Below are 25989 nucleotides of genomic sequence, written 5' to 3'. Positions count from 1 at the left end.
AGCCGTCGAGGCGGGGCCTGGCACTTCCCTGCTCCGGTTGCGAAGGCGGCTCCGTGTGACCCGTGTGCCCGCACCGACGGGGCCCGTCTCCACCGGCCCTGGGAGCCCTGGGGACGGAGCGGGGGTGTCAGCGGAGCCCCTCCAGGAGGGTTTCGGTGGGAGACCCCACCCTGCCCTCTCTGTCCCCAGCCCAGGCCCGGCGCGGGAGGGTTGAAAGCCGGTTGACACGGGAACAAACCCGGCCGGCCGGGAGCACGCCGCAGCCGAGACGGGAAATGCGCTCGAAGGAGCAGAAGAAACGAATGCAGGAAAAATAAGGGCTTGGGGAGTTGCGGGGGGTTGCGGGAGGCCTCCCCGCTCGCCGGCCCCTCGTCCCCCGCCGTCCTGGCAGTGGTGGGCTCGGGTCGCGTCCCCTTGGCACGCACGGATGTTGCACGCGGGGCCCGTAGCGTTGCGGTGCACGCACGGGGCCCGGGCCGTGCGCGTGTCGGGTGCGTGCGTGGCGCCGGGATCACGCTGCGGAGGCGTTTGCAGGGCGGCGTGCCCGTGGACGGCGTGTACACAGGCGGGGACAAATACACGCGAGCCTCCCCTGTATTCCAGGCTCGGGTCTCCGAGGCCGGGAGCCGGGCCCGGCACAGCGCGGCGTGTTGGAGGGGGCGAATCGACGTCCAGGCGCGGAGCTCCTTCCCCACGCGCGATCGAGGGAAGGGAGCCGGGTGCCCCCGGAGCCGTGGAGGGAGCTGGGCCGAGCCGGGGGACGCGAGAAGGACATTTCGATGCCGGCGCAGAGCGCGATCGGGTGCGGGGCCTCGGCCTGGGCGGTGTGTGCGGCCCCTCCTCGGTGGTTGCTCGGGGTGCGTTGCGGGGTGCGGGCCGGGCGCTTGGCTGTGCCCTGCTCGCTTCTCGGGCCGCGGCCAGGACTGGCTTTTCCCGAGCTCGGGACCAGGAAGGACGCGTGGGGCCCATGAGCCTCGCACACGCGGGAGACTTGACCTGGTCCCGCCCGTGGGGGGGGGGAGGGCGGGACCAGCTAATTAGATCCTTCGTTACCTGGGCAACAATCGCGCACCTGAGGCGCAGTTGCGATGATAAGGGGGGGAGGGAGTAAAACCTACTAGAGACGCCCCTTCCCCAGTGGAGCGAAGCGAGGGCACATCCGCGCCGGGCCGGGCTGGGCCGGGAGGCTGGGACCCGCTGCCTCTGTCCCCCGGGGTGGTACATGGGAGGCCGCGGGGTGTGTGTGCAGGGCGTGTGCGTGTACAGTGTGTACGGGGCAGTGCGTGTGTACGGTGCGTGTGTGCGTATGTGTACAGTGTGTTGTTACAGTGCGTGTGCACAATATGTTGGTACAGTATGTACCGTGTGTGTCTGTGTGTGGTTACAGTGTGCGTGCGTGTACAGTGCGTGTATATGTACACACTGTGTTGGTACAGTATGTGTGTACAGCGTGTGTGTACATGTATGCAGTGTGTTGGTACAGCGTGTACGTGGGTGTATATATGCATATGTAATGACTGTGTGTGTACAGTATGTTGGTATCATGTGCGTGTCTATAATGCGTACGTGGGTACAGTGTGTGTGTGCGTGTGTACACTGTGTGTATGTGCACAGTGTGCGTGTGCAGCGTCGGCACGCGTGTGCGCAGCACGTACCCCCCCCGCGCACGCGTGCCCGTGCCCACCGCCTCCGCCGGGCCCGCCGGTGTGTTCAGCACCGCGGACAGCGGCCGCCACCCGCCGCAACCGGCCCCGCGCCCCCGCCCCGCGCTGCGGGTCACGGACATGCGGGGAGGGCGCTGCCGGGGGGACACGCTTCACTCCCGCGCTGCTTCCAATTGGGGCTTGTTTGCCCGGGGCGATGCCCACCCGGGAGGGCTGGGCCGGGGGATCCACGCGTGCCCGACCGGGGGAGACCCGCGGCGGCTGCGGGCCCAGGGCCGGGCGGTGGCGGAAGGTGACCCCCGTTCCCTGTGGACGCCGTGGACAGCGATTTCGGAGCCCCCGTCCCGGGTCCTGGCCGAGCTGTGCCAGAGCCGGCATCGGGAGCGGGAGGGTCCCGGCCTCCCCTCCCGCGGGTGCGGCTGCCCCATCCCCGCTGGACCCCACTGGACCCCGCAGCCCGCTGGCGGCGGGAGGGGACAGTCCGAAGTCCCGGGGCTTCGCACCTCCCGGCTCGGGCGAGGCCGAGCCTGGGCCCCGGGCGCCGACCGTGGCGGCGGCCTTCGGCCTGCCCGGAGCCGGGCGTCGAGGCGGGGGCTGAGGTCAGGGCCCGGCCGCGGGTGGGGGTCGTTCCTGGGGCCTCAAACCCACCAGGGCCGGCTGGGAGGGGCCCGGTTCTCACCGGGAGGGCGCGGGGTCGGGCTGGGCCCGGGGCGGGTGGCGCTGCGCTCCGCCCGTGCTCTGCTGCCCCGCGGGGAGCCCAGGGAGAGGGGCAGCAATGCCGCCCCCGGGCCTGTTCCCACCCTCCCCGCCCCCCGCCCGTGGGAGACCCCGCTGCAGCTAGCCCCAGCCGCAGACTGGCCAGGCCTCCCTCCTATTCCCGCCTGTCCAGGGCCTGGGTTGACGGGGCGTCCTCCTTCCCCTCGCCAGAGACAGGCTCTCGGGGGCGGCGAGGCTCTGTGCAGGGCCTGGCCCCGTCCCGATCGAGGGCTGCCCCTGCTCCGAGGTGGCAGGGTGGCGACCACACTGTCCGGGAGGTGCCCGGTGCCCCAGGGGCTGCCCTTGCTTCCCCCTTCCTTTCGTCTACGGGCTGCGGAGGGGGCAGAGACATGGGTAAACCCCTGCTGGGCTCATCGCTGCCACCGGTGTCCGTTCAGAAGCACCCCGGGGGGCTATCCTGGCGGGGGGCTGGCCTGTGCACTGCAGGAGGCTGTGGCACCCGTCGGGGCAGCGGCAGTAGCGTCAGGGCTGCTCTGCCAGGAGCATCCGACATCCCCGGGGGGGCTGGGCACTGGGGCAGCCGGGCCCGAGGGCAGGGCTAGCCTGGCAGCCTCTTCTCTGCATTGCAAGTCTCCGGGGGTGCAGATCTGCCTTCCGCGGGGGTGGGATCGGGTCCGTCAGGTCACCGCTCGGCTCCCCCGGGGCCGTGGATGGCAGGGGGCTCTGCAAGGTGCTTTGCAGGGCCCAGTGCAGGGCTGATGCCGGGGGTCTGCTCCCGTGTGCTGAAGGGTCTTCTAGGGCAGGGGGCTGGTGGGATGCCCCCCCTTCCCCTCCTGCTCTCCCTTGCATCTGGCACCGTGCAGCTCTGGCCGAGAAACCTCGGCAGAGATAGCATCGGGGCTGGTCCCTGCGGCCTGTGCTGGAGCCGGCACGACCTGGGAGCCTGCAGCCAGGGCTGGAGTCCGAGCCCCCGGGCTGGGAGGGTCTGCGGGCCCCAGGGCGGCGGGCAGTGCGCTGACCCGCCTGCCTCCCGCTGCCCTCAAGCTCCGCGGAGGTCGGGGAGGGGAGGCCTGGGGGCGGCTTGGCGGTGCGGGGAGCTCCGGCTGGACCGAGGGGCTGCGGTGGGAGCTCCGCACCGGCGCCTCCTCTACACGGAGCAGGGAGTCGTCTTGTGCCGCCCGTCCCCCCCGCCCCGCTGGGCTCTGGGCCCCGCTCCCCCGGGGGCTGCAGCCCCCGCGCCCATTCCCGCGGCTCCCCGCGCACCAGCGCCCGGTTCTCGGCGGCCGCCCGAGGGATAGGCCTGGTTGCGGGCCGACGTGCTGTCCCGTGCTCGGCCGGGGGCTGCCCCCACGGCCCCGGCCCGGCCTGCCCGGCTTCTCCCCCAGCCCAGCCCAGCCGCGTCTCCTGCAGCGTGGGCGCTGACACGCCCGGGCCCCCCCGCCTCGCCCCCACGCTGCGGGCAGGGGAAAGGCGCGAGGGGCAGCTGCAGCCCCGCACCGGCGCCGGCCACGGACGGTTCTTTCTCGCGGGGTATTTCTCTTTCCTTCTTTTCCCTGGGTTTTCTCTCGTTAACGAAGCCGCCCGGGCGCTGCTCTCGCTCGGGCCGTGGCTGCTGGGTCGTTTGCAGCGCGGCCGGTGGGAGCCGCGTTCCCGGGCAGCCCCAGCACCTCCCGCCGGGACCGCCCGCCCTCTCCTCGGCACCCCGGGCGCACGTGGGCGGCTGCGGCGGGACCCGGGCGCCCTTCGCTCCGTCGCTCTTCAAGACAAATGAATAAGCAGCCGCCAGGGACAAGGAAAAGAAACGTCGGGAGAGCACGGGAGCGGCAGAGGCCGGCGGGAGGGCACACGCCGCGGGGCACATCCCGGGGGTCCCGGCCCACGCGCGAACGGGGCAAGGGACGTCTGCAGTCGCCGCCTTCCCAGCGGGGCCGCCCCACGCGGGACTAGGGCCGCGGCACGCATGCCCAGGGCTCTCCCACGCACTGCCGGGGCTCCCCACTCGTGACCGGGGCGGCTCGGCCCGCAGCCCTCGCCCTCCCCGCTCTCGGCTCCCAGGGCTGGGTGCCTGGCACAGGCGCCCCGGTGCTCACGGGCCCCGCGCCAGGGCCGGGGGCTCCGGGGAGCGGTGGCGGCGGGGAGGACCCGGGCGGGGCGGGCTCTCGCCGGCCCCAAGTGTCTCCCCCGGCCCGGGGCAGCGGCAAGGGGAAGGACGAGGCGCCGGGCCGGCTGCACGTGGGCTCTTTGCCCCGGGCCGGGCCCGTCCGCACTGCTCGGCGCCGGGGCGGTGCCAGCCCCCGGGGGCCGGGCCAGGACGGCGCGGAAGGGCGCTGACCTCCGCCCCCGGGTCGGGTCGTCCCGGCTTTGTCCCCCGGGGCCGCCTCGCCCCCTCCCCCAGCCCGGCCCCGGCTCCCGCCCCGCCCCCGGCGGCCGCGGCCCGCGGATCAAGTTGAGGGGCAGAGCTCCGCGTCCCGGCGGCGCTGCGGGCAGGTGCGGGGCGAGCGGCTCCGGCGCACGTGCGCGACCCGCTGCGGGCGGCGGAGGAGCGGCGGGCGCCCGGCAGGTACGGTGGGCTCCCCTCGCTCCGGGGCCCCGGGAGCCGGGCTGTGCCGAGCGGCCGCCCCCGGGCCCGAGCTGCCCCCACGCGGGACGGCGGCGGGCTGCGGGCCCGGGGTGTCATTGGAGCGGGCGGCCGGCCCGGTGCTCGGCTCCCGGGAGGGCCCGCGAGGTGCCTGGAAACCCCGGGGAGGCTCCTTTAAGACGAATACTTTTTTTTCCCCCATCCTTGGAGTCTCATGACTCAGCTTTTCTGGTGCCAGGAATTTCCAGGCAGGAGGGAGGGGAGCCCCGCGCCGGAGAGGGGCTGCGGGGCAGATTTGGGCTGTGGGAGGGGAGAAAGAGCCCTAGGGAGCAAGGGCGGCTGGGCAGCGCTGCCCCTCTCCAGATGCAAGCCCCCGCAGCGGCACACTCCTGGTGTGCACCTGTGTCTTGTGTGTGTCCTGCCCCGCTCCTGCCAGTATTGCACTAGGATGCGGGAACCGCGTGTTGCTTTGGTACTGGCCTGTGTTGCCCTAGGAGGCAGAGCGGATGCCTGTGCTCTTCCTTCAGATATTGAGGCTTCTTAGTTTTCTTGTTGAAGTCCGGGGAGGCAGGGAGCCGCTCTGGAGACCAATCCCAGGGTTTCATTTTGCGCAGGGCAGGCTTGGTGGAAGGAGAGAAGCTAAGCAGAGGCAAGCAGGGCAGGAGGGCGCTTGCTGCAGGGTGGCCGAGGCCTGTTTCCAAAGACCTGGGTGGGTTTTTGTCTTTGGTTATCTAGCTGTATGAGTGTATGTGATATCATAAAGCTAGACAACCGAATGTAAAAACCGGCTCGCTCCTCTCCGCGACTCCCCATCGGCAGAGAGCTCTCCTGGCGCCCCGGGGGAGAGCGGATTTCTGCCCGCCACCCACCTCTCTGAATCACTGACCGCTCTGCAAAGGACCTGCCTGCATCTGCACAAAGGCAGGGAGATTTAAAGTGAAACGCGCCGTGCCTGTGGAGCAGGCATTTCGGGGGTGGGGGGCGTGTGGCCTTGAGTCGGCGTTTCCAGAGGCCCGAAGCCAGTGCCTGTGCCTAGCTAGGTGATCGTTTACCTCCAGCTCCGGTGCTCCCTGGGCCAGCTACAGACCCAGACACTTGTTATTTGTCCTCCTTGGCTTTCATTTTCACATCGGGTATTAAATGTCGCCGCTTGTGTTTGGGGACCAGGATGGCAGGGCCTGCTTGAAAAGACCCCTCGGGTTTGTGGCCAGGTGGAAAGTGGCTTCACGGTGTCACGGTGCGGGAGTTCCAGGTTGGAGGCTGTCTGCATGGAGAGATGGCCGAAGTGGTGGGGGAGAAGCACAAGTCAGCTCCTCTAGTCACTTGCTTGTGTGTCGTGGGGTATGCAATATTGCTCGCAGCAGGGCTAGACCTGAAGGGTGAAAAAGGCTCCTCGTCTCCGGGTCTGACCTCCGCCTTTATCTACTTCTCTGGTCCCTCCCCTGCCTGCTACCGCTCTGGCTTGAGTACAGCTAGAGCTTTGGGCTGTCCGGGTTGCTCTCTGCACAGCATGCACCATGCTGGGGTTAGTGTTCCCGAGTCTGATCCCGCAGTCCCCGGTGCAGGGAAAACTCCAGCAACCCTCACTCATGCAAGGACTGCGGGTCTTGCAAATCCCCCTGTGCAGAATCTCGCTGGCTGCAGCCGGAGTTCCCCAGGCAGAAAGCTTGCAGGATCAGGGCCGGCTCGCTGACAATTGAAGCAGGGAAGGGGCCCTGAGCAGCAGCTGTGAATGCAGTATGGTCACTGGTGACTTCTGGAAATCTTGCAGGGGGAAGGAAGGGGACACGGACAAATCTGCACGTGGGCTCCGGGCCTCCTCTTGTCCACCACAGTGCACAGGACATGGTCTGGGAGCGGAGGCCAGGGAGGGCTTCCAGGCCCTGAAGCCACAGGCGTGCAGTATTTATGGTTTGCCTTGCAGCCATGTGGTTGTAGAGACCCTGGCATCACGTACGCCTCTGTGCCATCCCAGCTTCCCCAGGAGAAGTTGGCCTGGGCATAATGGGTACTGTCTGCAGGAGGTGCTCCAGGATCAGGGCCTAGTGTGGTGGCTTCAAGTGCTAGCGTGAGCCGGGCAGCGTGGCCACAGGCCCTAGCCCCCGCACCATCTCAACCAAGGGGCCCGAGTGGGTGCTTTCTCAGCACAGTTTTTAACCAAGCAGTAACGAGGAGGCAAGGCAAATATTTAAGTAAAAAAAGAATCCCACTAGAAACCGCTGTCCCTCCAAGCCCAGCCAGTACCTTTTTCCTCCGCAGCTGCTGGAATAGGGAAGCTCCATCTCCACCTTTTCAAGCCCACCTTGCTGGAGCCTGCAAAGCCTGGGTGCCAGCTGCGGGGTTGTGGGGAGAGGCTGAGGAGGGACCCCATCGGTCTGTGGGACTGGGGCCGTGAGCAGCTGTGGGCAGATGTGCCGGGGCCCCACGTTCTGTGGGCCTGTGAGCAGCTCTTACACAGAGACGAGACCTGCTTGTGTGCTTGTGCGTTGGGGTCACGTAACACGTGCCCAGCACCAGGACGTGGCTGGGTAGCGAGCAGTGCCGTCATTCCTGCGCCTCTGTGGTGTCGGTGGGGCAGCGTATCTGAGCTCGGAGCAGCTCGTCGGGCCGGCCGTGCGCAGGGCTTCGGGACCTCTGCATGTCCCAGGGGACAGCAGGGCTCTGCATGAGCAGCACGGGGTGAGCAAGGAGCCCAGCAAGGCATTTTTAATGGGCTTAGGCTCTGGTGCTCCTGTCCGTGGCCGTGGCCATGCCCCTCTCGTGCCTGTGTTGCTGTGCGTGGTCCTGTTGAAGTCGACATGAGCAGGGCACTACTCTAAGGAGCAAGGGGGGGCAGGCTTGGGCCCAGGTTGTCACGTTTTGGGGGTTCGTGCCTCCTCTCTTCTGCTTCCTTCAAAGTCGCTCCCCCTCTCCAGGCCTTGGCCGAACACCTCCCTGCTCTGGGTTTGCCTTTCCCTGAACTGGTGCCTCTTGTGCGCCAGGGGCTGAAATCTCACCCTCCAGGGTGCTGCCTGGCCAAAGGCTTTGCTAGCAGCTGGTGGTGGTGTGGTGCATTTGGGGGTTGGTTTGGGGCCTTGGCAGGTGGCACTGTCCCAGCACACAGGCAGATGGAGAGCCCACGGTGCGGGAGGCGCGGAGGGACAGACGCCCGCCTGTGCCCATGGACCCACCTCGGCATTCACGGAGGGGCAGGGGTGGGGCGAGTGGGGCTGGGGGGACAGCGGGGGCTTTTCTTCAGCCACCCGGCAGCACGGGATTGTGGGGGAAAGTCTGTAAAGCCGAGCTGAAAGCGCTGGCCATGGAGCCGTTGTATCGTGAGGCCCTTTGTCCAGCTGGGACTCGAATGGAAGGCAGGCAACTTATGTCATTAGTTGGCCTTTCATCCACAGGTACTCGGGGAAGAAAAGCGCCCCATTGATCCGCCGCGAGCGCGTGGCCTTCACCTCGCACTCCGCTTTCACAGCCAGATGAATTGACCACGCTTGGACGCGGAGGTCTTCAAGGACCCCATAGAGAACGAGCTCAATGGGATGAGGGGGAAGGGGGTGCTGGGCCCCGCTCGGAGAAGCAGGCGTTCCAGCGCCTTTCACGTAGAGAATATACCCTCGGATTTGTTCTTGGCAAGTCAGGCTGGGCCTGTTTACCGAACGTGCGTCCGGTTGTGCCTCTGAGAAGCAGGCTGTGCCAGGTGGGTTTTCTCTCTTGCTGTGCTGAGCTGGTGTCAGACCCCCCCAGTCGGCACCCATTCGTTCCCATGAGCTGAGCCCTGGAGTCCTTGGCAGGGGCAAATCTTCCACCGACTTCCCAGGGAGCTGAGGCTGCAATGCTCACAGGAGGGGTAGATGCTCACCTCCACTCAAACAGCAATGGGACCGAGGTGCCTAATCCTCTTGGGTCATTGCAAGCCTTTCTGGCCGCTACAGGGTCAGTGCCAGTCCTGGCCAAGCTCCCCGGTTGCTGTGCCCCTCTCCCGGGCCTCAGCAAATCTCATGAAAGATCCCCCCGCTGCATTTCTTGCTACCTTAGTGTACGTCGCCTGCTAGATTCTGCTGCAGCGTGCCCAGGACCCGTCCGCGGAGACGTGCCTGTACGCAGGGTCGCTCCGGAGAGCCATGCATTCTGTACATGGAGCTAACGGGGCACCGCTCCTGCCTAGACAAGCACTAACGATGCACCGTGAGGCTCGGAGCAGCGAAAGCTGGGCCGTGTTTGTGCGGCATTTGCACTGCCGGCAAGGCAGACCCGTGCTTTGCCCAGCTTCGAAGCACTGCTGCGGCCCAGCAGATGCTTCCATTTAAAACCCTGCCCCTGTGCTGCAGGCACCTGGGCCCACGCTGGACCGCGGCAGGGTGTCTTTTCCCCGCGATGCTCGTCCGTGGCTTGCAGAGAGGAGCCGGGCTGAGGCCCACCAGGGAGCGCGTGGGTTCCTTGGAGCTTTCTCTTGCCTTCAGACTACTTGTAAACCAGTCAGAAAGAATTTCTTAAAATAGGTTCCACTTTAAGGACTTATCTGCTGAATGCCATTAATTTTCTGGGGTTTGTTAAAAGCAAACTTGGTATCATAGCAACTGAATCTATTCCAGGAAATCAGCCAATGGGAGCGCGCGTTGTGTGCAACCGAAGGCAAGAGAAAGGAGCTGTGCGGGTTTATTCCGGGCATGTGTCACAGCAAGCGAAGTTTGAATGTTGAGGATCTCGCTCCCTTGCTCGCTGTTCCCCCCGAGCGCGGGGGGGCTGGTGGTTTCCCCCAGGCCCCCTCCTCCGTAGGGCCCCTCGTTCTGGGTGTCTCGGCTCTCGCTGCCGCCCGAATTCTGGTTCAGCGCAGCCGGAATAAATCACGGGAGCAACAATTCATGTGGAAGCCACTTGATCGTCCGTCTTTGCAGGGAGTGCACGGGGCCGCGAGGCTGGGTCTGGCCATCTGCTTCAGTGTCCTGTCTCCAGCCAGGGCTGGGACCAGCTGCTTCCCGGGAGGAAACCCCGTGGCAATGGGGGCGGCTGTCTCGTTGCCCCATCCCTCCCACCCTGGCTCGGAGAGCCAGAGCTTGGCTCATGTGAGGGTCCTGGGCAGGCGTGGGGGCCGTGGGCAGGTGACCTCCCGCAGTCTCCCATGGGCCACAGATGTCAGCATCCTGCACACAGGCCGCTCGACCCCTGCTCTGCAGCCCAGGCAAACTTTCCTGCCCTGCCAGGGCCCTCTTCCCTGCTGCGACCGCGGGGCTGGCGGCTTCCCCTCGCCCGGTGCCTCCATCTCCTTGCGTCTGAACTGCTGCGAAGGCTCTTTGCCAGCTGTGAGCCCAGTTTGCGCCAGGGCTGGTGCTTGGGCAGGGGCAGCATCCCCAGCTCCGGGCCGTTCCCACGCAGTTTGCTCTGTTCCTCCCAGCGGGGTCTGGCTGGTCCTGTGAAACACCCTGGGGGTGGAGGGGGGCAGGAAATGCAGGGCCAGCCAGCTGCTGTCAGCTCGGCCCCACGGCCCCCTGGCAGCAGGCGAGGGCCTGAAAGGGCCTTCCTGTCCCCTGGCTTCGCCGCCTATTGTGCAAGGCATCCTGGCACCGACCGGCAGGAAGGAAGCGGGGAAAGGGACTGTGCCACCCGCGGCTCCGCTCCAGGCCCTTTCACCGCACATCCGGGCCGCTGGGTCCCGTTCCAGGGCTGCGGGTGGGACATTCAGTGTGGCCCAAGGTGCAGGCCCGGGCTTTCTGGCGTCCGAGCGTGCCAGGCTGGCGGCTGCGGGGTGGAGCAGGTGCTGGCACATCAGGGCAGAACCTGACGCTGCTTTCAAAAAAGTAGTTGTTCCCCAAACTGTCCCAAATTTAAAATAGAAACAAAGCCAAGCCCGGCTGTACGGAGGGGTCCGTGGGGGGGTTGGAGCTCCCCAGGGCAGGCCCCGAGCCCCGGCACACGCAGAGGAGGAGGAAGGCTCCCCCCCTGACCTTGCAGGCTGGTACCTGCTCTGGCTGGTGAGCTGGGGGGGATGCAGGTGATTTCCCAGCCAGGCCTCGCACTCGATTAAAAGAGGAAAGTGGCTCGTGATGAAAAGCATCACTTAAAGAGACAGAACGGGAGAAGCCCCAGACAGCAACGTATCCCCAAGCAGGAGAAAATGAACCACGCGGATGCGTTTAACTTTGGGCCATTTAAGAATAACCACGGAGCAGGCCCCAGTAAATAACCTCTTCTTCTAATGAGCGATGTGTCGCCGTGGCTGCCAGCTCCTGCTCAGCCCCCCAGCCGGCAAAGGCAGCCCTGGCAAGCTCCTGAGCTGCTAATTTTTATAGATGTCATGCTCAAGTCTCCAACCTGGATAAATCAGCGGCCGGAGGGGAAGGAAGCATTGTGAGCATCCCTCAGCTGTCCTTCATCACCGGGGGGACGCCTCTGCCCTGGCAGCCAGGGCTGCGCACGGCTTCGAGCGTGCACGCTTACACGTGTGCCACCTTGCACGTGCCTTGGCACAGCAGGCGTGTGGGTGAACACAGAGGTCCACGTGGACCTGCATGCTGCTTCCCATGCACACGTGCACATGGGTTCACAGTCATGGACCTGTGCATCCCACGCCTGCAGTGGCACACCACGCACACCCATGCAGGTGTGCCCATGAAGTCCTGAGGAGACACGCATGCCCAGGGAACATGCACGTGTGCACGTACCTGGAGCTGCCCCTGTGGGAGGTGCTAGCTAAGGGCAGAGGGTGGCAGGGGTGACTTAGCTTGAAATGCCAGAGCACTGAACAGCCTTGGCTCCTGGCTGCGGGTCCGTGCGGGGCTCAGGCCCGCTACCAAGTGCTGGTGCCCGAGGTACTGAGCTCTGGGGCTGCACTGTGCAGAGCCAGGAGCTGGCTCTGTGCCTCTGGCTGTATCTCAGCCCCTTGATGTCCCCCTGGGTACACACCGCCCCCCTGGCTGCAGGGACGCGGGCCCCAGGGCTGTCAGCCTGCGCAGGGGCAGCAGCGCTCCCAGCCCCAGCCCTGGCATGGAGAGAGGGGAAGGCAGGAGTGTGTGGGCATAGCAGGGCTGGTGACTTGAAAGCCTGGCAGCAAAGCATGATGTGCAGGAGCCTTTTTTATGGAGAAATTATTATTTACAGTTTAATATCTTCATGTTTCTATGGAAACTCCGGGCCTGCACTGGGTGGAAACATCCCTACCAGCTGGGGAAATGGCGGCGTATGACGGAGGGGGAGTGGCGGGGGGGGATCTGCCTCGTGGAAAGCGGGGGCCCGGTGTGATCTGCCCACCCCGTGGCCGGCCGAGCCAGCTCGCGGCTGGTGTGCGAGGAAAGCTCCACGGGGCTGAGGAGGGGCGAGCGGAGCTGGCAGTTGATGTGTCTTGCTTCTGGGTGTGCAGACGCATGTGGCCATGTCCTTTGTCAGAGCAGCGTGAGATGCATCCAGGTACTCACACTGAGCTTGGTCCTAAGCCCCCTCATCTTGGGAGAGACCCCCAAAGGCCCAGCCCCAGGTTCGCAGTAAGCTCAGTCCAGAACCCATGGAAAGACCAGGCTGCAGAGTCAGGCCTTGAAAACCTGGAGGCCCCGGCACAAGGGTGGCTGCAGCACCGTCCTCCTGCCCTTCCCTGCAGGACCCTGCCTCATTCAGCGCATGGGGCAGGACGGGGTGAAGGCAAGGGCTCTTCCCCCAGCCACCCCACCTGGTCTGGTGCAAGATTGGGAGGGGGCATGGGCAACGAGGCACTCAATGGGGCACGTGCGGTCTGGTCAGCCCGGGGGCCGGGCCGGGCCGGGCCGGGAGGGAGGGAGGGTGCTCCGTGCAGAGGGGCTCTCCGGGCAGCTCAGCTGCTGAATGCTAACAAACGTCTCCAGGGCACGTGCACACAATTTGCACCAGGGCTTGGCTGTAATTTACCTCCAGATAAAAGCCAAGGAGAAGGGGAAGGGGAAGTGTGGCATTCACTGCTCCGCAGTAAGTGTGTGTGGGCACGCTGCTCCCAGAGGTGACTGCCTGGCTGCCTGCAGGAGCTCCCTGCCGGTTTGCTTTCATTGACCGTGGCGAGAGCAGCACAGCATGGCCAGAGATGTGCTGGTCTCTGCTCCCGTTCTGGACACAGGCTGACCCGGTCGTGCTGCATCTCCTTCCCCTTGCCCTGAGATCCAGCCTGGCTCAGGCCCCCGCCTGGAGCGTCACGCCAAGGAGTGGCCAAGGTACAAGCTCCCGCGAAGAAAAGCGCTGGGCCCCTTTGCAGCAAACGGCATGGCCTGCTCTGCTGGGTGTGTGCCTGTACATGCATGTGTGTGTGTACATGTATATACGTGCATGTGTGTGTGCGCATGTGCATGTGGGTGCATGTGTGTGTGCATGCTTGTGTATGTGTGCATGTGCCACGTGTGTGCACGCTGTGTCTTTAATCCTGTTTAGAGCGCGGAGCCATACACGTAAACCGAGGGTGCAGACACGCACGTGAGATATTGCACGTGTGCCCTGGCTTCAAGGGGCAGAGGCAGCAGAGGAGCACAGGGCAGCCCGTCGGGTTTTAGTGGTGGCGGGGGCTCAGCGTCCTTCCCTGCCCAAAGCCCAAGAGGCAGCGAGCGAGGGCCCTCGGTGTCGTGCTGGGGAGGGGGCAGCCGGGTGCCGTGCCGTGCCGTGCCGTGCCGTGCCAGTTGAGTGCTGCGTGCACAGACAGCATCAGGGCAAGGGGCAGAGATGGGCAGTGATGGGGGGGGGGGGTCTCAACCCAGTGCGTGCCAGAATTGTCCTCCTGGGACCGTGCGTGGCCCCCGCCCCTCTTGGAGGATGAGGGCCGCGGGGTTGGAGGCGGGGAGGCGGGAGTGTGCTCTGCTCGCGGGAAGTGCTCATGCAGAAGGAGCATCGTGTTGGCAAAGACCTTCTCCCCCTAATGCCCAGTGACAGCCTCTCGCCAGCGGCTACATCCCCGCATTAGCCACAGACCAGAGGAGCGAAGGTGTGCGGCGGCCCCGCTTTTGTCAGAAAGTATCTATCACCGCAGCGGGGAAAGGTCAGGGGGAAAAGCAGGCAGCAGCGGCCGGGGGCAGCACGGCACGGCCTCCCCCAGCCGCCAAGCAGCTCCCTCCTGCGTGGGAACCCGGCTGGCCAGGCCGTGGCTGGCTCTTCCCGGGCCAGCGGGTCCCTCTTGCTGCTCCGATCTCCCCTGGGATGGGTGGCATTCACTCCCCGGACCGACCTGGCATGGGGGTGTGCACAGGAGAGCCTTCTCCTCCTGCCTCGCCCCCCTGCTTTGGGGAAGGGCCTCTCCTGTTGTGTCCCCTCTAGGCCTGAGAGGCTCCACTGACACCCCGGGGCTGGGTTGACTCCCCGTAGCAGGGCTGGGATGGGGAGAGGAGGGCAAAGACTTCCAGCGCATCGACCCAGCCCCATCAAGGGTTCAGCAGGCCAAGGCAGGGACCCACGTAGCGCTTGGCTTCATGTCGGCAATGCCACGGCTGGGACGCCCGCCTTCTGCGCCTAGCAAGCTGCTGCCCGGTCTGGGATTGCTCCCCCAGCCTCGACGGCACTGCTGGGGTCGCCAGCTGCCAGGTTGGGTGCCCGGGGAGGCTGTGCTGGAAGGGATCCTCTTGGGGTGGGGGGTCTTGCGGGGGCTGCTTGAATTTGGAGTTTGCAGGGCGCTGCCAGCGAGTGGGGAGATGGGTCTCGGGGGGGGGATCTGAGACTTTGCCTCCCCACGGGAGAGTGGATGGGCTGTTCCCTGCGTTGGAGCTGGTTTGAGCCCAGGAGGCCGACTGAGCACAGGCTTGGCCAAGCCGGTCTGTGTCCTGCCCGTGCCGGGGGTCGGGCGACTGTCCTGGTCCGGGCCCTGCCCTGCGCCGGTATGGACCCGCTCGCTGTCCTGAGTGCCGTCTGCTTGCAGGGAAGGAGACGGTGCCATGTGCCGAACCAGACCAGGGGTACGCATGTGCAGGGCAGAGGAAGGGGCTCCCTCACGGCCCCCTGGGCTGCTCTGCAGTCTCTTGTGGGATGCTGCACCCCTGGATGTTGGGCTTTGGCGTACAGGCTGGGTAGGGAGGTGGGGGGCTTCTTCCCTTACGCCCGGCTCCACCAGCCCGTGCGTGTGGGGCTGAGACCCTGAACCAGGCTGGACCTGCCCCTCACCGGGGGCGGCCGTGTGTCCAAAACTGCCCCTTGTCCAGGCGCTGTGCTGCACCCTGCCGTAGGGCTGGTGTGCCCCGCTGCCGCCCAGGGTGCTGTGGGGGTGGGGAGAGCGGTGGAGCTGTAATCCCCCGCCGGCCGGCCCCTGGCTGGAGCACCGGCTCCTCTGTCTGGAGATTGATTGGAGCAAGGGCCTGGCCGAGAGCGAGCGGGCGGCTTCTCTAGGAGACGGGGCTGGTGGCATTTCAATGCAAACCAGGCGGGAACAATGAGGTGTGTTTTTTAAGGGGCTGTGAAAGGGGGGCTTGGGGATGGCTGAAAAGCAGCCGGGGGGAGAGGGAGCCGGAGCAGGCCCTCCATGAGTTCAGCGCGGCCGCGAGAACAGCTGTGAAAGGAGCCCAGGCCTTTTTCCCACGCCCAGAGGAGCGGAGCGAGCGAGGGAGCCCTCCCCGCGGGGTCAGCTCCCGTCACATACACACTGGGCGCCGACACGGCCACCCTGCCACGCAGCGCACCTGGGGTCGCCCGCTCCCTGCCCCGGGCTCTGGGTGCCCAAAGGGCCTGTGCCGCCCCAGCACCACCGGGCAAGGGCAGGCGCCCATGCACCCAGGGGCCCTGTCCTGCAGCTGGCCCGTGGAGGCAGGGTCTGGCAGGGACTCTTGGCTTTCCCCAGGGAGATTGAATCCGGCTCTGCAGAGAGCATCCCCTTCTCCTCGCACCTGGGCAGGCGCTTGCAGCTCAGCCCTTCCGTGGTGTTGGATCCCACGTACCCGGAGCTGGTCTGGGCAGGGGAGGGAGGCGGTTGGTGTGTCTGGGAGCCACGGACTTGGAGTTTGTGAGCGCTGGCATGGGGTCTCGCGAGTGCCCTGCCCCTGGCACAGACACTCGCTGCAAGGTGCCTTGGTCCCCCCAGCACCCCGATGTGCGGGGCGGTGTGAGCAGGGCCCTGGGGGAGCGGCAGCGAGTACAGCCTACCCCGGGGCAGCGTCCGGCTCTGGGAGCCTCCGACGCGGGCAGTGCTTGAAGGGGCCGTTTATGGCCGTGCCCGGCCAGGGCAGAGGGCTCATTTTTAACCCCCCTGCCCCAGGCTAGTAAATCGGTGCCTGCGCAGCCTGCTCCATGCCCCTCGGCCCACGTGCGGGACGAGGGATGGGGTCCCTGGCAAGCGGCCTGCGAACAGGCGCTATCCCACCAGGGCCATGCGTGTGCGTGTGCACGTGCGTGTGCGTGGGCAGGCATGGCCGAGCGTGCCCGTAGGCACGGACACGCAGAGGCAGCCAGCCGTGGGATGTCGGGGCTGATCCCAGCTCGCCAGGCTCCTTGTGTACATTGTTTTCCACTAGATTTCCCCTCAAAAGGGAGACGGCTGGGGCTGCTCTTTCGTCCCCGTCCCCTCCCCGCCCCGAGCGCCTGCTCTGGCCAAGGAGCCCTTTTGTCTCCCCGTCTGGGGCTGGGCCCCTCCTGGATGGGCCTGGCCCCACTCGAGCCAATTACTGCTCCCTGCCCGCCTCTCCCCAGCTCCGCTCTGCCCCAGTCCCGCAGGGCCACCCACCTCTTTATGGGCTGCCTTAAGCAAACACTCCCTTTGCTATGCTAAACTCGGCTCCTCCTTAGACCTGTCCGCTTTAACCAGCCCAGCCTGGCCCTCAAAGCCTGGCCCTGTTCTCCGTGCCCTGCACCTTGCACAGTCGTTACCCAATGTAAGGGGACCAAGCGGTGCCAGACGGCGTCTCCCACCTGCTTGTGCCCCGGCATTATGTCTCCGCTCCCCAGAGCCAAGAGCTCGGAGCTCCTGTCGCCAGCTTGGCTCCTCGTGGGCTGTGTGATGTGCCTTCCCCGTGCCTCAGTCGCCCCCTCTGTAGAACGGGGCCGTTCCTCTGGTGAAAGCTGCGGTCAGACTCGGTGGCGAAGCTCAGGACACACCTGGAATAGGAAGATGGCTCATGCCTGCGATGTGGCCCTCTGGACAAGCTCCACGCGACCTCACAGCCAGTGCCGGGAGCCTCGTGGCAGCCGTCCCACCCCTGCGCCGGACCCACCCGGGTCACGTGCATGCGGCGGCCGAAGCCGCCTCTCCTGGGTTTTTGCATCGGAGCTGGTTTTCCACCTCCCCCACATCTTCCCTCCCCCGTGTCTCTTGCCAAGCCCTGACACTTGATGGCAGCCCATTCAAAATGCATGGCAGCCCCTTCCGGGCGCCCAGTCCTTTTGAACTAAAAGGATTTTCTCAGAGGCTAAGTTCAAATGTGCAGCCGTGATTTATTTATCACCCTTCCATGTATTATTCATTTATTTAAAAATGTATGGCAGCTGCGCGCCCAGGCTCTGCCGCCGCTCGGAGGGGAGGGGGCAGGGGGACGGTGACATGCCCTGCGGAGAGACCCTGCTGCTGGGAGCCGCGACGCGGCCAGCCCCTGCTGCCCAGCCCCATGGCACCCGTGAAGCCCCAGGAGTGAAGCGGGTCCGTCGTGGTGGGTCGCGAGGCAGGGCAGTGTCGTGGGCGAAGCACCGGCCTAAGGCTGGGTGAATGGTGGCTTGAGTCCCTGCTCCATCACCGACTACCTGTGTGACCTTGGGCAAGTCCCATGTTCTCCCCGTGAGGTGAGGGCCCAGCTCCCAGGCCTCATGCCAGCTGAGGGCCTTGGACTTGAGAGGGTCGGGGTGGGCAGAGCGGGCGCAGACAAGTGCCCCGCGCTCTTGAGTCGGGAGCTGTGCCGGACGCTGCTGATGATTTGGGGGTGGGCACGGCACGTGGGGGTGAATTTCCCCAAGCAGCCGCGGGCGGCGGGGGCCCCGATTCCCACATGGACAGACGTAGTTCACTGTGCTCCTCTGAAGTCAAGAAGAGGGGACAGATTTGCACCTTAGAGACTAACCAAAGCAGATATATAGCATGAGCTTTCCTGGGCTGAAGCTCGCTTCATCACACGCAGATGAGGAAATGAGCTTCAGTTCACCAACACTTGTGCCATGCCCATGTGTGTCTGCTTTGGTTAGTCTCTATGGTGCAAATCTACCCTGGGCTCAGGCCTGCAAAAGGAGCTGGCTCCTGCCTTCTCCCAAAGGGACTGCCCAGCTGGGGTCTCGCAGCTCAGCATCTTGTCTCAAGCACTGGTCTCTAGTTGCAGGAAGGGAAGTTGAGGTTGGATATTAGGAAAGACCTTCTCACCTAAAGCACTGGAGCAGGCTGCCCAGGGGCTGTGGACCCTCCATCCTGGGAGGTGTTGAAGCCCTGGGTAGACAAAGCCCTGGCCGGGAGGATGTAGCTGGGGCTGGTCCTGCTTGGAGCAGGCGGTTGGACTGGATGCGACCCCCTTCACCCCTCCAGCCCTCGTGTTCGGTGACTCTGTGATTCATGCGTGGTGCTCGCGGGCACTGCCGGCCGCAGATGATGAGCGCTCGCTCCGCTTCTTCTGGCAGCTGGAGCCAGGCAGGAGCTGCTCCGTGCTCCAGGCCTGGCGCAGATGCTCGCGGGCAGGTTCAGCTCAGGCTGGATTTGTGGGCATGAGGAACGCGGTTTTCATCCCGGGAGGCCGGTTCTCCCCGGCACGTGCCTTGTGCCCGGGAAGCGCAGAGCTCTGCTGACTGGGGTCCCGCTTCCAGCCGGGGCGGGGGTTTGTGGTTGGGCCCAGCATGGAAGATCCTGCCCTTGCTGCCCCAAAGCAAAGCGGGGCCCTGCTTCCCCTCTCCCACGTGCTGGCGTCTGGGGAGTCCTGCCTGCGAGCTGGGGGTTGTAGGGACTTCGCGTGGGCCTGCTCCTGGCTTTCTAGGGTCACCAGCGGGGTGGTGGCATTTGTCTCTGAGACGGACCCGGTGCGGGCACAGCCTGCCGCCCTGTTCCCCTGCGGAAACGGTGCAAAGGGCCCATGGCGGCATTTCCCCCTCCGCCCTCACACCGGTGCAGCTGCCGGCGGCAAGGAGCGGGGCAGACGTCCAGGCGCGCCTCCCGACTCGGTGCTCCCAGCGGTGCCTTCTGGCCTCCCATTTGCATGGGGCGGGCGGGGGCGCCCGAGGGGAAGGGGAGTTCAGGTCGGCCCGGCGGCTTTTTGTGGCCCCGCGGTTTGACTTATGGGGCACGTCTCCCCCACGCCCCGCGCAACAAACGGGGCTGACAAAGCGGGAGCCGGTTCCCAGGGAGGAGTTTCTCTCTGCAGGGCTTTGAATATTTATGGCGGCGTCGGGGCCATACAAGGCCAATGCTGGGGGGCGGGGGGAGCCGGCCCAGCCCCGGCCCCTCCTTCTGCCTTTCTTGCCCCATCTCTGCTGACAGACAAACACAGTTTCTTTCTCCAAAACAAAGTCCCTGTCCGGGCAAGCGCACAATGCAGAGCCATTATCCGATGGGGACAGAAAGGACCCGGGGGGGACGGCTGTCTCCGGACAATGCACACAAGTGGCGAGCGGAGAAGCCCCTATTGTGTCTGGTCAGGAAGGGCTGAGACCCATGTCTAGGCCCCTGTGAATGGGATCATTGTGTCTGAGCCCTCCATCTTCCCGGGCACCCACCTTCCCGCCTGCTCCCTCCCCCCGGCCCCAGCCCACCGCAGCCGCGCGGGGCCGCCGGGACGGCCTGCTCGGGGCCAACCGCTCCCGGCCGTCGCGTCGGAAGAAGGGCGACCTTTCCTGTCCCGGCCCGAGGGGTGCTTGAGTTCAGCTTCCCCCTGGGGCGTGCCGGCGCCTCTGGCCAAGGGCAGCAGAAGAGGATGGGGGCACGGAGCAGGAGGGACAATGCATCTTGGTGGCTACGGGAGGAGCCCGGGAGTCCTGGGTGCCCTGTGTCATGGGAGATCACCTCTTCCTTGCCCTGTGCCTCAGTTTCTCCGTCTGCAGAATGAGACTGGCAATGTGGAGTGATCCTCGCCAGTTTAGAAGGGCAGGAAAGGCCGAGTGCTGCTGCGGTGCGATGTGCTAGGACGCCGCGGCTCGCGGGAGGCAGGGGTGTCTCGGTGACTGGTTCTGCCTCTTGCCTGCTCTGTGACCCCGGGCTCATCACTGCTTTCCATGTGGGCTGGGTGTATCCCGTTAGCCCCCACGTCCCGGCCGGGCTCCGGCGCTCGGTCCCAGCCCCGGCACTCGCTCGTTTTCAAGCTGGTGCCATGAAGGCTCTTGCCCAGCTGCCTGGTTTCCTCGCCCCGGGGTGGTGTGTGCAGCCCGGACCCTTAGCTGAGGCTGCCAAGCACTTGGGGGCCGTTTTGCAGGTAAACCTACAGCAATTTTCTTGCACCCTGGCGAGGAAGGGCAGTTTCGTGGCCAAGCTGGAAGAGCTGGGATCGGTTTTCGGCTCTGCCCGTGTTTCATTTTTGATGTCACTTAATCTAGCCCTGCCGCGCCATGGGGCAGAGTGATCCGTCACGTGCATAGCCCCTCTCTGTACAGCGCCGGGCAGCGGGGGCCCTTGGGTGCTGGGGGAACGTGAGTGATGGGCCCATGGCACCTCTGAGGCCGCACGCTGTCTTTCAGGACGCTGCTTTACAGTCTCTCTTTTTTCTTTTCCTTTAGTCTTTTGCAGAAAAGGGAAAAACCCTCCTCCCAATCCATGCATCACAGCCACCGCCACTGCCAGGGAAGCGGGATGGAAAGACACGTGCCTTGCTAAGGGGGAAAAGAGCGAGCCCGGGAGTGCACAGGCTTTGAAGGGCACGTATCTGGGAGGATTGTGCTCCTCCGGGAGGAGATGTGACCTCCAGCGCCCTGCACGCACATCAGAGCTGGCTACACGCCTGAGTGCAGGCAGCAAGCATGCCCGATCCAGCCTTCACCAGGAATCAAGGGGGCGCGGGGACAGACACCAGCCTTGCAAGGCTTGGCTTGCAGAGACAAGTCATGCCTCCCCGGGCCGGGGGCAGGCTGAACGATTCTCACCCCGAGGCAATGGCCCGCTCAGGAAGAGGCTGTCTTCTGCCTGCAAGGCTTGGACTGGCCGGCTTGGCTGCGCGGCTCCAAGGCAAGGATGAAAGGCCGAGGGAGCCCGGGGTGGAAGATGCTCCCAGTCGTGTCCACGTGGATGCTAGAGGCCGTGGGAGCCTCCCACAGAAGAGGTAAGCACTGGCTTTTCTTACTGCTGCTCACGTGCTCCCACCACCAAAGGCTGAGTCCGAAGCCGGGGAGTTGCTGAACCCCCTTCGGGCTGCTCCCTGGGGACATGGACAGCTGCGGGGGGGCGCGGGCCGGGGACGAGGAGTTTACGGGAGCGACCTGGGCTCGGACTGGAGCATGGGATCCAACGTCACCTGTGGGAAGCCAAGGATGCTGGGAGTCCCGGCCACGGCTGCAAGCAGGATTAGCTCAGAGGGGCCCATGCCTTGCTGCAGCGGGTGTCTGCACAGAGGACTCGCTTGCATTGTCCGAGGGCCTGGAAGCTCCGGTCTTGGGCCTCGGCCCCGCGGCGCTAGGGGCTGCTCAGAGGCAGCGCGGAGAGAAAGTGCCTGCCCCGAAGGGCTGGCAGGCGGAGCACAGGGCAGGAGGCGATGGCTGCAGACGGGTAGCGAGGTGTCTGAGCAAACCGGGAGGGTTTCCTGCCCACCCGGCATCTGGAGCTCGGTGAGCGGCGCAGCCAGAGCGGTTCGGGGCTTGGCAGCGGTTTACAGGGGGCGAAGGCGCCCGCTCAGAAATTTGGCTTCCTGGAGTTGCCTGGGTTGGCCTTTTGTGGGTGGCATCACTTGCTTCCCAAGGGGTCGGGGCAGACCTGAGGTCCAGGCCAAGGTTTGGGGCTTGATTCTGGGCTTGTCTGAATCGAGCGCTGCTCAAACCGGAGTGGGGCTTTCCCATAAGCTGCGGACGGTGAGGTGCCCGTTCCTCATGCATTTCAAAGGGAGGTGGGCACTGACGCTGCTTCGGGTCCTTTGGCATCCTTGAGCTGGAGGAAGAGCGGGGAAAAGCCCCCGGGGCACAAGTGCTTCGGTGGCAGCTCCACCGGGTTTCCCAGCCCAGCTAGTGCTTGCCCCCATGGCAGGCAAGAGGCGAGTGGGCTGTGGGAGGTGGACACAGACCACGCCGGGCTCTGGCCACCCCGTGGCTGTCAGATGGTGATAGCCACGTCAAACTCTCGGGCCGGGCACCCTTTTACCCTCCGCCCTGGAGGAATGCCCTGCAGGTCCGGTCAGCGCTGTCGCTGCCCCCGGGTGAGACCCTTCCTGTCTGCGTTGCGGGTCCGTGTCCTCGTGCAAGAGTCTCTGGGCAGGGCGAGGTCTGATGCCGGGCGCGTGGTGGGGATCCAGTGTCTGCAGCCGCGAAGGAGAGACCTGATCGGAGCGGGCTTTGCTGTGCGGCACAGGACGTGGCTCCTGCAGCCGAGAGCCTGGATCCCTGCTCTGACGGGGCGGGGGAACGGGGCTGTCCCAAGGGCCTGGATCCCGTGGCTGGGACGGGCTGCGCCTGCAGGGGAGGTGATGCCAAGCTCAGGAGAGATGTCCTGCAGGGGCCAGGAGCCGTTGGCCCAACGTCCAGGGAAAACCCCTGAACTTTGCAGGTTTTCACGGACACCCAGCAGCTCGTGAGCTGGGCCCTTCCAGGCTGGTTTGGCTCAGCGGAGGTCCAGTGGCAGGGGCAGGCCTTTCTCCAAAGGAGTGGGGGGGGACACGGGGCTTGGATCACCTTTTCTTAACTTCGGGCCCCGGAGCCGAACGCTCCCCTGGGGCGAGTCCGGGATCTCTCCCGGCAAGTCGCGGCGTCACTCGGCCGCGGCCGGGAATCCGGCTCCGTGTCCGAGTGGGCTCGCAGCGAGTCATGAAGCTCGGGTACAGAGTGCCCTCCCGTGCCCTCGTTATACCACCCCGGTATGGGTTCGCCTGCATGTTCATGGGAAAGGTCCTGCTGCCCCCTCCTCTCCTCTCCTGCAGACTTGCCCGCCCCTGCGTTAAAGGGGGGTTCCCGCAGGACCCGGCCCCGCTGGGGCAAGGGGGTCCCAGGGCACAGCATGGCCCTGCAGTCGGTCTGCACCCGCGCCGTGCCACGGAGCCGGGCCAGGAGGGCAGCCAGCCAGCCCGGGGCACGTCTCGTGGGAGCCTGCCATATGGCAGCTGTGCCCCCCGCCCCCATGCGTCTGCCGTGCCCTAGCCCACCGCCCCTCCTCGCCTGCAGCCACTAATCCCACGTTCGCTCGCAACCCCTGCTCCCCCGGACGCTGGGCTGTGGGTCTCGGACCGGGGAGGGGGCACCGCTGCCAGGGGTTGTCATGCCACCGCCTTAATTGCACGGTCCCGTTGGCTTGGCTTTGGCACGTCCGTTTCCAGCGACCACCCCTTCCCCAATGCGATCTTCTTTCCCGGCGTGCAGAGGGGGCTGGTTTCTCCCCCCGTTGTCCCGCACGGCCGGGGCGGGGGGCTAGAGCGGGCTGAGCGTGCTCCCGGCTGCCCGGTGGAAGTAGGGCGCCCGCAACAGATGCTCGTTGGCTGCACGAGATGGGCGAAGCCATCTTATGCCTCCCCGGCAAGCTGTAAAATGGCCGCCTGCCCCACCCCGGTGTGGAGCGCGGGCGCGAGACGCCATCTGCGACGCTGGCCCCCCATCCCGCGTGGCCTTTTTATGCAAAATGGAATTAATTAGATTTGAATATGGTAATTAAGCCAGCCAGCTCTCCAAGACGATGAGTTTTGTTCTTTTCTTTCCGCTCCGGTCCCCCCTCCCCCCGTCCCGCTCTCCCGCCCCACGGACCCTCCCTGCATCCTAATTACACGTCGCCTCCTCCCTCCTCGTGGCTGGGCAGCACTTCACGGGGTCCGTCCTGTCTCAAGGACCCCCACGCCGTTCCCTCGGGCCAACTTCTCTGGGAAATGCCACGTCTTGCCCGTCTCCCCCGTTGCCCCCGCCCCACGTGCCACGCTCACAGTCCCGCCCGGCTTGTTGCAAACCCTTTGGTGAGCGGGTTCATCCGCTGGATTAATAACGGTCCTGAATGGCCTGTCTTGAAGGAGCTCGAGCTGGGGGGACCCTCTCAGCTTCAGCGCTTGCACGCTCGTTGGTGGCCACCGAGGTCCGAGCGGGGGTCTCCGTAAGTCCAAGCGCTCGATGTCCCGTGGCTGCCCGTCGGGTTGTGTGTGCACGTGCGCTCGGACGGAGCCAGCAGCTGCAAGCAGGAGGAGGCCGGCGTTGGCAGCAACGCGGGTTTTGGCGCTGGAGTGGGACAAGGGGTTTCTCTTCTATTTCCCCCAGTCCAAAGCAAAGTGGAAATCTCTCCCTTGAGCCCCCAACAGCCCCATTTTCCTTGGGTTTTCTCCCCGGTTAGTCCTGGCGAGGGAGATGGAGCTGTCCCTAGCTCTGGGGCGCTTGTACACGTGACGAAACGTGCCCCTTTGTGTGGCTTAATGGCGCGAGCAGGGCAGCAGTCGGGCGCGATGGCCTGGGAGCCGGGCGAGACCTGGGGAAATCCCTCCCCGCGTTGGAGGTCGGTCTGGACGTCAGCCAGGACAGGGTTGTTCTCGGCAGGCAACGGCGGGAAGCCCTCTCGAGATGTTTTATAGTCAGGGGACGGACGATCCAAACCCTTCCTCTCCCCGCCTTTCCTAATATTGTCTCGATCCAAGTCTCCTCAACCCGGCGTTTGTGGGTGCACGAGGGAGAGCACAGCAGGGCACTGCCGTCCCTTGGGGCGTGAAGCTTTTAGGACAAAGTTGTCAATGGAAACAAGCTTTTCTTCCCAAATTCACCCTGCCGCCGCCCAGGGGTGTTCTGAGGTCGGGACAGGTCATTTGCCCCAGTTCAGGGGCTCGTGCCGGGGCCGTGCTGCAGCCCTCGGGCCTCAGTCTCCCCGTGGTCAGTGCAGCGCTTCTGAGCCCCTTGGTGCTCGAGGAGAGGTGGGGAAGGAAACGCCACCAGGTATCACAGGAGGGGAGGGACGGGCCCTCCCGCGGCTGAAAGACGGTGCACGCACCGCACTGCGGAGGAGGCAGGTCACCTGGGCACGCGGCTGGGCCCAGCGAACCTCGCCGCTCACCTCTCTCCCTTCCACCTTGGCACCAAGGTGGGCGCGCAGAGCCCTTGTCCCGGCTACCCGGGACTTCCCACCTCTCAGGCACGGCAGCTTCCACTCGAGGCCTGCAAAGGTTGTCTCAGGGGGCTGCAATTGGGGCAAGACCCCAAGACAGGTAGGAAGCCCCAGGAGAGCCGGCGCGGCGCGGCGTGGCGCGGCGCAGGGCAGGCAGTGCTGTCAGCCCTTGGCGAGGGCGGTCACGATCCCGGGCGGTGCCGCCAGGCTGTGCTCAGGCAGCTATTTTGGGCCGTGCTGGGATGACGCTCTGTCATGCTCTCCCTTTGCTGGAGGCGGGTGCCGGGGGTGGCGGAGGAGGAGAGGCTGAGTCACTTGTTTTCCCTCCGCTCCGGGGAAGCGCCGTGCCTGGTGGCGGGACGCGGGAGGACGCCAGGCAGGCAGGGCCCGGCCGCGCCGCCCAGGAACGTGCTTGCCACGCACAACGGGGCTGGCCCCGAGCCCAGGTGCTTGGGCGGGCTCGAGAGGGAGCTGGGAGGTGACGGGGTAGCACACAAGGAGACGGCCCGGTGCTGACCAGAGCACTGTCCTGGGGCCCAGGAGACTGGGGTTTATTCCTAGCTGTGCCACGGACCCCCTGGTCCTTTCCCAGCCTGTGCCTCAGTTTCCCCCTCTCAATACTCACTGGTCTTTCAGCCGTCTACTTCCAGGCCCGCTGCATCCGTCTGCTGCCAAGACCTCCACTGTCGCTCCCAGGCCACGTTGGCATCTGTGACCGTGTTGGTACCGGGCAAAGCAAGGCCTGCTTGTGGCTTTGTTTGAGCACCTGCAGGCGGCTTGGCCCAAAAGCCTGCAACCGGGCTGGCTCCGTGCCTCTCTGCAGGGCACAGGGGCCTGCCCCTGCTGGCAAGTGTGCCTCGTGCGTGCCAGGGTCCCGGCCAGAGTGCAGGGGTGCTTAGATGCAGATGCGGGACTGCAATTGGGTGGTGGTGAAACAAGGAGAGCTCCCCCTGGGAACCCAGGAAGGT

General features: G+C 65.5%; 1 long non-coding RNA gene across 1 annotated transcript in view; it reads left to right on the top strand.

Annotated features, from left to right (window-relative positions):
* LOC132246508 (uncharacterized) overlaps positions 1–25989 on the top strand; it is a 46875-nt gene that overhangs the window by 3543 nt on the left and 17343 nt on the right. Inside the window, exon 3 of the long non-coding RNA XR_009457833.1 lies at positions 20539–21077. This is a non-coding gene — a long non-coding RNA (uncharacterized LOC132246508). The remainder of the gene's footprint in view (positions 1–20538; positions 21078–25989) is intronic.

This window comes from Alligator mississippiensis, chromosome 16, assembly GCF_030867095.1.
Source record: "Alligator mississippiensis isolate rAllMis1 chromosome 16, rAllMis1, whole genome shotgun sequence".
In the NCBI taxonomy this organism is placed as follows: domain Eukaryota; kingdom Metazoa; phylum Chordata; order Crocodylia; family Alligatoridae; genus Alligator; species Alligator mississippiensis.
This window is presented reverse-complemented; position numbering and strand designations above follow the sequence as displayed.